The 9,588-nt window shown below is 33.7% G+C and overlaps 1 long non-coding RNA gene across 1 annotated transcript; it reads left to right on the plus strand.

Moving 5' to 3' along the window:
• The first annotated feature begins 2,291 nt into the window (after positions 1-2,291).
• Positions 2,292-4,960, plus strand: LOC134247939 (uncharacterized). The gene is made up of 3 exons (XR_009987953.1): positions 2,292-2,324; positions 3,445-3,466; positions 4,799-4,960. It is a non-coding gene; the product is annotated as an uncharacterized LOC134247939 (long non-coding RNA).
• Positions 4,961-9,588: the final 4,628 nt, after the last annotated feature.

Genomic DNA, 9,588 nt, shown 5'->3' on the forward strand with positions numbered 1-9,588 from the left:
TTGTGATTCAGTTGCATTAATGGTTAATACTATGGTCGAAAATGTCAAAATACTCAGATGTGTAACCGAACTCTGGAAAATGTTTGGAATGTAAAGAGGATTTTATGGTTTGAATTTCATAATGGTATATAATAACAATAGTTTTTTTGTGAAACTCTTCTCCCCCTCCCCGTAAGTAATTGAAATTTTTTCCGAGTCCAAGGGCATACATCTAACTCTATCCAAGATTGCTCGATTGTTACTATGAGAACTTGTGGAACTAGATATTCCGATGAAAATTCTGTTCACAAAATTATGTATACTGTTCATTTAAGTTAGTCTAACCTGTGCGTGAAAAAAAATGAATGGGAACTGCATATAACTGGAATCATAACTCTGTTAAATATGGTTCTATCGTACTCGAATCAGAAGTTAGAACAAAATCTGTATTTCAAATTTCATTGCATTAAGTGCAATCACTGCGAAGAAAATGAATCGAAACTTGGTAAACCGACAGACACTAGCATGATAATATGCGCTCCCTTCTCTTAAGGAGGGCATACAAATTATCCATCAAATTTATGTTGACAAGAAAACGATAAATGTTGTTCTTGTACAGAATAAATCAGCTCAGGCTGTTTTAATAACACATGCGAGAAAGATACAGGATATTGCCGTGCCTGTGATAAGGGATATACGGTTCAAAGTGTGAATTGAATTGTAGTACATCTACAGGCCCGTGTAATAAGAACTTCAGATCCTATTCCAGCGGATACAAAATTGGTCGATACGATGAACATTGTGACAAATAATTGTTTAACGGATTTTCGTACGATATACTCAAGGGAAAATGCCAGTCCGACCACGTAAATGGGATTTCAGCCAAAGTTTACAAACATAACACTTAATTATAGTGAAATGGAAGTAAGGTTTTAGAAATTTCATGCAATCTTATTTATGTTTTAAAATTGTACTACACAAATTGAAACTCATCTTTTATAAAGGATGCGTACTTACTTGAACAAACTTACTATAAATTCTCTAGGCATTTAAATAAATTTTTTTTTTAAATAAAAATAAATAATCTGAACACAAAATTCAGTTATATCAGATTTTATTTCTATGTTTTATGAAGTTTGTACAATAAGTTAATTGCAAATAGTGTTGTAAAGCTCACAGAGTTGTACGTTTTATTTCAGATAAAATGGAAACAGATGCTCGGGTGACGGACAATAACAACACAATTCTAATTGTAGTTGTCGGTGTCTCTGCTTTCTCACTTCCCATCGCAAGCATCACAATATACCTCATATGCAAGCGGAAAAAAGGCAAGTAACATTTAGGCGTATTAAATGGAATCTGCTAAACAGTTTATAATTAATTGGAAAACTTAAATTACTGATTAAGAGATGAAGAGATATCTAATAATTGCTGATGAATATTTTAAGCAAGAGGCAGTCATACACAGTATATATGCTGTCAGCTGATAGTTTAAAACATGATAAGAACATGACAACAACTTCCGTTAGAGGTTTATTCATGATTTATCAAATCGTCTCCATTTGCACCTGCAGCATTTTTTTCTTTATTTTGAGAATTTTCAGCAATAGAAATGAAAATCAGTCATTTTGAGGAAATATAGGCATCACATCCGGTAAAGAAAGAAGGATTTCCCCCCGGGATTTTAGTACAATACTTATAATACCCAAAATATTGTTAAAACTTTTTATCAAAAATGCAAAATTTTGAATTCTGTTAAGAGGGCTAAAAAGCAACTTCCGGTAATGGAAAGAAATTCATTCAACCGTTAAATAACTGATTTGGCAAAGTAAAAGATGTCCTGACGTTTTTGGTACATAGTTATAACCATTATATAATTTTCACGCTAAAATTAGGGTGTTGCGTTTATATTGACTGTGAGTATATATTTATGTATAGTGATTGCGCACTAATAGTTTCGCTCGGTCCCGTAATTTTTTCCTTTAAATTCTTATTTTAACTGCACAATGCTGAATTTTAAATATACAGATACACACTGACAAAACGTGAAATTCAAGCTGTTGAAATAGACTAAGAGAGTCCTTCAATCATTCAATACATTAGGGGTTTATGTACTTTATTTTGTCTGCTGCATCTTCTGCTGAATAAAAATTTTTACTAGCCTAATAAACATTTTTTTTAAATTGCAGCATCTGAAAATAAGGATAAAGAAGGGTAAGTTTTCCAGAAGTTAAATCACATTCATTATTCCCGGGGAAAATTTAAGTTGATTCTATTTACTTAACACATATTATGGTCATACATCTTTTTCAGACCAAGCTTGCCTTCAGCTGTTGGTGTTAAAGGTAGGTTGATTGGGTCGGGGATTCTTGAGTTAAAGTGGGGGCTTTTGATTATTTTGTAGTGGCAATACATTAATTCTTCTCTGCTCCTAGGTATTAAATAAACTAAACAAGTACATAGTTATGTTCAATAAGGATGCCTCTGCCAAAATTATGAATTTCATGGCCCCGGTGCCTGGGGTTCTGGTATTAGGGTTGGGCTCTATTGATTATACAGTGAGAATACATGAATTGTTTAAAAATTGTCTCATGTGTATTAAAACAGTTAACTATGAACATAGTTATGATGAGGACGGATGTCTCTTCCAGATTGGGAATTTCATTGGCCCTGGGTCAGAGGTTTTGGTGTTAGGGTGCATGGCGCTCTGATGGTTACACGTACAATGTACATGTATATAGTGAAAAAGCATGAATTCTTTGAAACTCTTTTTCCGTTGTACCTGGGCATTATGCCAATGATCTAAATACATATTAATGATGATTAAAGGTGCCTCTTCCAAAATGATTTATTTCAGGGCCCCTTGCTCAGGGGTACTTGGGGTGGGGTTGGGGTGGTGGTTACATAGTTTGAAAATGAATTAATGCTTTGAAATATGCTCTTTGGTATTAATCATTCATTTATGACGAAATAAAATTAATGATAAAATTTAAATTTTTGAAATATGTGGCCCGATGGTCAGTGGTTTTTTGTGTGGTGGGATGCACCACTGGTAATTAAGTGGAACTGCATTTTCTCTTTGTGTTCTTATTAAGTAACCAAAGTAAGCAACATACATGCAAGTGTTTAGTTATGATAAGCAATGATGCCTCTTTCAGAATTGTGAATTTCATAGCCTTTTGTTTAAAACATGAAACTATTCAATTGTTGGAAAGTTGTAACATGATACATGTACTCAGTTGACCTGTAAGGACCGTAGGCCACTTGTTTATTTTTAATGCTTAGCTCTCTACGTTTTCTTATCCTTCATTACGGAAACCCATATCTGCCTGATGTATTTAATGAGAAGATGGTGCTTTTTGTGTTGTGGTTATTCTATATACCTTCACATGAAATATTTATGCAAGTCCTGGATAAACAATTGTTGTAATTAAATTATAACAAGATATAAAATTCATTTTTCAGATACCTCCGGTAGAAAAGAACGGTATGTTGAATTGTTCTATTTTAGGGCACGCTTGATTTGCCTACAATTTACACCCGATGTACACTTTTCCATAATTAAGTGCAAAAGTGTACACTTGGCAGGTGTAGGTAATTACAAATTCAACATGGCTGACAAATGTCAAGACGGTAAAACTGCATAATTATTTTTCTCTTTTTTAGTTTACTTTCAAGTATTTGATACGATGATTGTGATGAATTGTATTTAGTATTAAATTAAGTGGACTATTGAAAAATAAAACACTTGGTATTTTGTAAATAAAAATAAGCAAGTTGTAAGTTTTGGATATAATGTTACTACTTATTTTCTCCCTCGTTTCACTCCGACGGAAAAAAATATATTCTTGAATAATTTATTTTTAAAAAAGAATATGCTGTAGAATTGTTGCTTTCGTTACAAATCTCATTTTATTCAAATAAATAAATACAATTCAAATGCATGCCGTAAATTTTACAATGCAAGGGCTGGGTGGGCAGGGAAAGCCAGAGACATAAAACAATGTGCAATTCTTTGTAAACGAACGTCGCATTAATCGATTGATTGATTGATTGTATACTGTTTAACGTCCCTCTCCAGAATATTTCACTGATATGGAGACGTCACCATTGCCGGTGAAGGGCTGCAAATTTAGGCCTATGCTCGGCACTCAGGACTTTTGAGCAGAGAGGGATCTTTATCGTGCCACACCTGTTGTGAGACGGGGCCTCGGTTTATACGGTCTCATCCGAAGGACGCCCCATTTAGTCGCCTTTTACGACAAGCAAGGGAGTACTGAGGACCTATTCTCACCCGGATCCCCATGGGGCCGCATTAATCGAATTTTCCCTGTAAATTTATTTATAGTGAGCGCTAAAGCGCTCATGCATGAAAAACAGTTACTAGTTTGTTTAAATACGAAAGTTCACATAGAGTACCGAAGTAAAAGCGTAAAGAAGTAAATATATTTTAGACTATGGTAGATATTTAGTTACAAAGGTTTTATGGATGGCTATGAATATGTGTTATTAACAATTCTTTGCCTTTTCGTAAAACGTTTGGTTTTTTATGGTTTTGAAAAAATGTTCACAATTGCAACAAAATCTTGATGAAAATCTTCTGCAAATACGATCCCCTCATGATCCGGTGATTAAAATTTTGACTTCATATTGAATATGCTACACTACACCAAATTTCACCTTATTTTATGGTGTAAATCGTTTACACTGAATGTAGTATGATGTAGAAAAATCAAGCGCACTCTTAATATTGCTTTGTATGCGATGATTTTTTTAAAGTACACTTGCCTTAGTTTATAATTTTCCGTTTCTATTTTAGGACTAATTTTACCTATACAGAACTTGGAATTTTGGACAACCCGAATCCTTACCAATCTATTCGTACAATTGATTCAGCCTATTTAGAACCAGTTTCGCAAGAGCAACACTATGTAGAACTTGATGAAATTTAAACGTGTTTTGAAACATTGATGCCGTCATATGCCAGCTTATTGCAAGGGTTAAATTTCTAAAATACATGGCAAAACTCCATATGTCAGTATCAAAAGGTCAGAATTGTTAGTGTCACAAAAAATATATCAGTGAAATATGAAAGCCTTTGTTCTCACTAAATGGCCAATAAAGTTTGAAAGTTTTTATAAATGGTTCAAACACTAAAGTCAAGATCAAAAAATTAATATCTACTTAATTAAAGGTCTTCCTTAAGGTGCTCCAATGTTTGTTAGGGTGAGACAATACATGTATATATGTACAGCTAAAGACATTCAATCATAATATGCTCTTGGAATAAATAAGGTCATCTTCTGAATTATGTTGGCTTGCCATTTCCCGACTCATGTTAAAAAAAGGGTCGGTAAGTAGGTGGGAGGGACAATCTTTCTCCGGAAAACTTTCAACGTGTTTGTTGACGGAATAAAAAGAAATGAATGTTAAAGAAGTTTTGAGTTGGGCCATTTTTAGTCAGTCAGTCAGGACAAGGCAAGCAACGATTCTTTTAAAATGTTTTAGATATATATTATTAAATGAATGTTTCTACTGAATAAAATTGAGATCTTATGACTTTTGAAATATGAGATTGTTTTTATTCACGATTTTTGTAAATCCTTAGCTAATGACTCAAAAAATGTTGAAGATTGAACGTTCAATATCAGTCTTCGACAAATCCTGGGAGTCCGATGCCCGAGACCTGGTAAAATTGGAAGCGGGCATGTGGAAATTGTACACTTACAAGCCCAAAGAGCATGTTAATTCTAAGTCATAAGCCTTGGTATAATTAAATTAAATAAGACCAATAACATAAAATGTACTTTAAAGTCTTTGATTTTCCATCTAAGTGAAGTAAAAAAAATAAAATTTTACCGACATCTTATTTTACCGCGATTTCCAAGGAACTCTTCTGCACAAGAGACACAAAAAGTGTACAGGATGAAAACAAATGGCGAGACAAAATATTGACAGAATGGATTTTCAGATTTTTTCCTTGGCATGAAAAGGCAAATAAGAATAGAATAACTTGATAAAATTCTGGGCACGTAAATATTTGTTCGGGCTTGCGTAATTGGTGATCACACCTGCCCGAAGGGCATGTGCTGAAAAAAAGATTTGGCGAAGACTGCAATATATTTTTAAAATATCTTGGTTGTTAAAAGCAAACCTCTAACAGTTTTTTATATGCAGAAGAAGCTGTTGTCATGTCTAGGAATCCCTTCTAAGAAGTTTTGAATTTTCTTTAATGTCGGACCAAGAGAGTTAAAAATGCTGCTTTGGATGTACACTGCTAGCTTATAAGTTTCACGTGAGGGTGTGCCTTACCCAAACAAATCAATCGCTTAGGTTAGCTTTGTAATATCTTATTGCCTATGTTTATGTTGCACTAAGGGCATTTACAGACAGAACTTAAAACATCCTTATTTTTTAAACCAATTTCTAAGGAGATCACAAATAAAACATTGTATTTTACCATGCAATATTGTTTAATTTTATATTCATAAAAGGAATTCAAAAAAGCATGAATATTTTTAAATTTACGGATAATTTGCATAAAAGTGATCATTTCAATAAAAAAAAACATCGTCAACCCACTCACCCCCCTCACTCATTTTGCCCTGTTTTTTATTCGCCCAGAAATAGGTTTATTTAAAAAAATACTCAGTATTCTCTGAATTCGCCTCGTTTAAATTCACCCAAATAAGGGTAGGAGAAAAGGGTGAAAATAAAACGGGGGCGACATTTTCCCTGTATACAGTATATCACGTTTTCAGAATGAGTCCCAGACAGACAATCAAAGCTAATCTCGGTCAATACTATCTTTTTTTATGATGAAAGTATATCATTTCTTTAGAATGAGTCCCATGCGGGCCATCAACTCGAGTCTTGATGCTTTCTCTGATATGCTGCAAGTATATCACGTCTTTAGAATAAGTCTCATGCAGGGCATCAACTTGAGTCCCGTGGTCTTCTTTGTTGTGCAGCAAGTAAATCGCAAATTCTGTCTGTTATAGCACTTTCGTTTCCGCGCGATATCTCAAGAACCCTTTGAGCTTTTGCAATGAAATTTTACATAACGTCCTGTGGCCAAAGGAAGACCTCTATTTATTTTGAGGTCAAAAGGTCAAAGTTCAAGGTTGTAAATTTATACATTCTGACTGTGTGTAACGCTATCCTTTTCGGACGATATTTCAAGATGATTTTGAGCTTTTGCAATGTAATTTTATACCAAAACTCTCCAGGACCTCTATCACCCCATCTAAAAGTGTCCCGTCCCGTTTGTTTTATTAGTATTTATTGTATTACATGTAGCACAGGGGCATGAGGAGGACTTCATATTTTTATCACGTCAATTACAACTGTTTAATAAAGGTTTATTTGGACACCATGCATTTTGTAAAATTTTGACAATATCGAATGCGAATATATATACATGTATGGGACTTAATCTTTGCATATAATTTTCGCCAGTTTAAAGCGAATCCGTGGTGTAGTGGTATGCATCTCGCTTAACGTGTGAGAGGTCCCGGGTTCGAATCCCGGAAAATCCATTTTCTCTTTTTTTCCCGAAATATCTTTTTACTAAATGATAGTATTCAGCATGCCAAAATGAAAAAAATATGAGGTCTGGCATGTACAAAATCGTCATTACAGTGTGATAAATATTTCATATAAAAGGAATCTTCTATACACATAATAAAGAATAAGCAATCAAATCTTTATATCCATATTGGCATATTTTATTTGCATAAGTATATACATGTACTTATTTAATAATTCTACAAATTCAGCCAGGGGTATCCGACCACCCCCCCCCCCTTCCCCTTGAACTGCGCATGGTTTATTTTTTCCCTAAGCGGGGAACAAATTCTCTGAATTAGCTTGTTGCATTTATTTTCCGGTGTCCAGCATTGTTCTCAGCTAAAAAAGGAAAGAAATGTAATTAAGATTTCTAATGAAAGTATTAGCTGCAATTTTTTAAAATATGGAATAAAAGGTAACGAATAGCTTAAATTTGGTCTTGCCAACGAAAGTATAAACCAAGGGTTGAACGTTTCCTTGCAAAGGTTGTATGTAGCTAAATTGTAATTTAATTATTATACCTTCGCTCCGAATGAGTGCGATATAAAATAATACACCAAACTGAATTTTAAAAATAATAATAATGGGAGATCAATGTTCAAGGATTTGTGTTTTTTTTAAACGGCTGATCACTGTTCGTTATCTTTACCCATGTATATTACAAATGTAGACGGTATTCAAATGAAATTCGAACAATAGTTGTGACATTAAAAGTCGAGAGAGGAGGCCCAGATCTGTAGACAACATTTAACAACATGCCATACTCCACACCCAAGAACCAAAAATTAGATAAGTATGAATATGCCTAACTAAGGTGATGACTGTAAATCACTAACTTGTTGTTATCTAGGTCATTTCCTGTGATCCATAGTAAAACCAACTGCGGAGGCGAATCAAATGTCGTGACCTCTGGTCAGTAAAACGTCCTTCATAATAAATCTGTTCATAAAGGATATGAAGTGAGGGATGTTTATTGAAGTACGTGAAAAAAAAAATACCGAATAAAATTGTATATCTATATTGTCATTTTTTATTTGCTTCAATACAAATGTATACATTTAATAATTTAACAAATTTAGGGGAATCCGACCCCCTTTACCCGAAATACGCATGATCTTAATTTTTTTTTCCTAGAGGGGGGGGGGGGGGGCTCAAATTCTCGGAATTAGCTTGTTTTCCTTTCTCTTACCAACCCAAAACATTAGTTATTACCGATCATATTAATATCGAGCCTCAACTGGAATTTTTTACCTCCGAAATAGATGCGCATTCAAATCCATGACTTATTGGTTTTTTTTTTTGCAGATTTATACATTTAGTTTGGTTATTGTTGGAGGTATATCAATTTGGTAAAGAAAAATTCAAAGTTTTTATGAAATACGCAGTATATTTTCACCACGTCAATTTTCTTTTTCAACTTACAAGTATATTATTACTGTTGTCTGGTGATATTGAAACAAACCCTCGGCCTACAAATAACACAGTCCTAACTTTAGATATTTTTCATATAAAAATATGAAGTAAAGTGTATAAGAGACAAAATTAAAAATTTAATATCATTTGTCATTGATTGTCACAAATTGTGTTTTACTGAACACATTTAGATGCAAAAATTGATGAGAATGCTATTTCAATTAAGGGTTTTTCTACAAATTTTCGCAAAGATCGTAACTCATATTAGGGCGGTACTCTAATTTATCTATCCGATTAACTTCGAGCATTAGGACGCGCTGAACTTGAACACTGAATGCATATGAATAGAAGTAATATTTACATTTGTTTGTATTGGCCTCCGAATTCTGGTCAATCCTTTTGTAAAAACTAAATGTGATCCACTGAAAAACTTACTGATATATACAACAAAATAGTAATCCTTTGAGACTTATTAAACGTAAAATTTTTAGATAACCCACGCACTCACACTGTTAACAGAACGTTTGTTTGGGAATTTTAGGATCCCTGATTTAAGATGAATGAGTATTATCATTGGGTAACCTAACTTCAAAGCACACAGCGTCTAACTCAAGACCAAGAAAAGTT

The sequence above is a fragment of the Saccostrea cucullata genome, unplaced genomic scaffold (assembly GCF_032062105.1).
Source record: "Saccostrea cucullata isolate Sc308-1 unplaced genomic scaffold, CSIRO_AGI_Scuc_v1 ctg3486, whole genome shotgun sequence".
Classification (NCBI taxonomy): domain Eukaryota; kingdom Metazoa; phylum Mollusca; class Bivalvia; order Ostreida; family Ostreidae; genus Saccostrea; species Saccostrea cuccullata.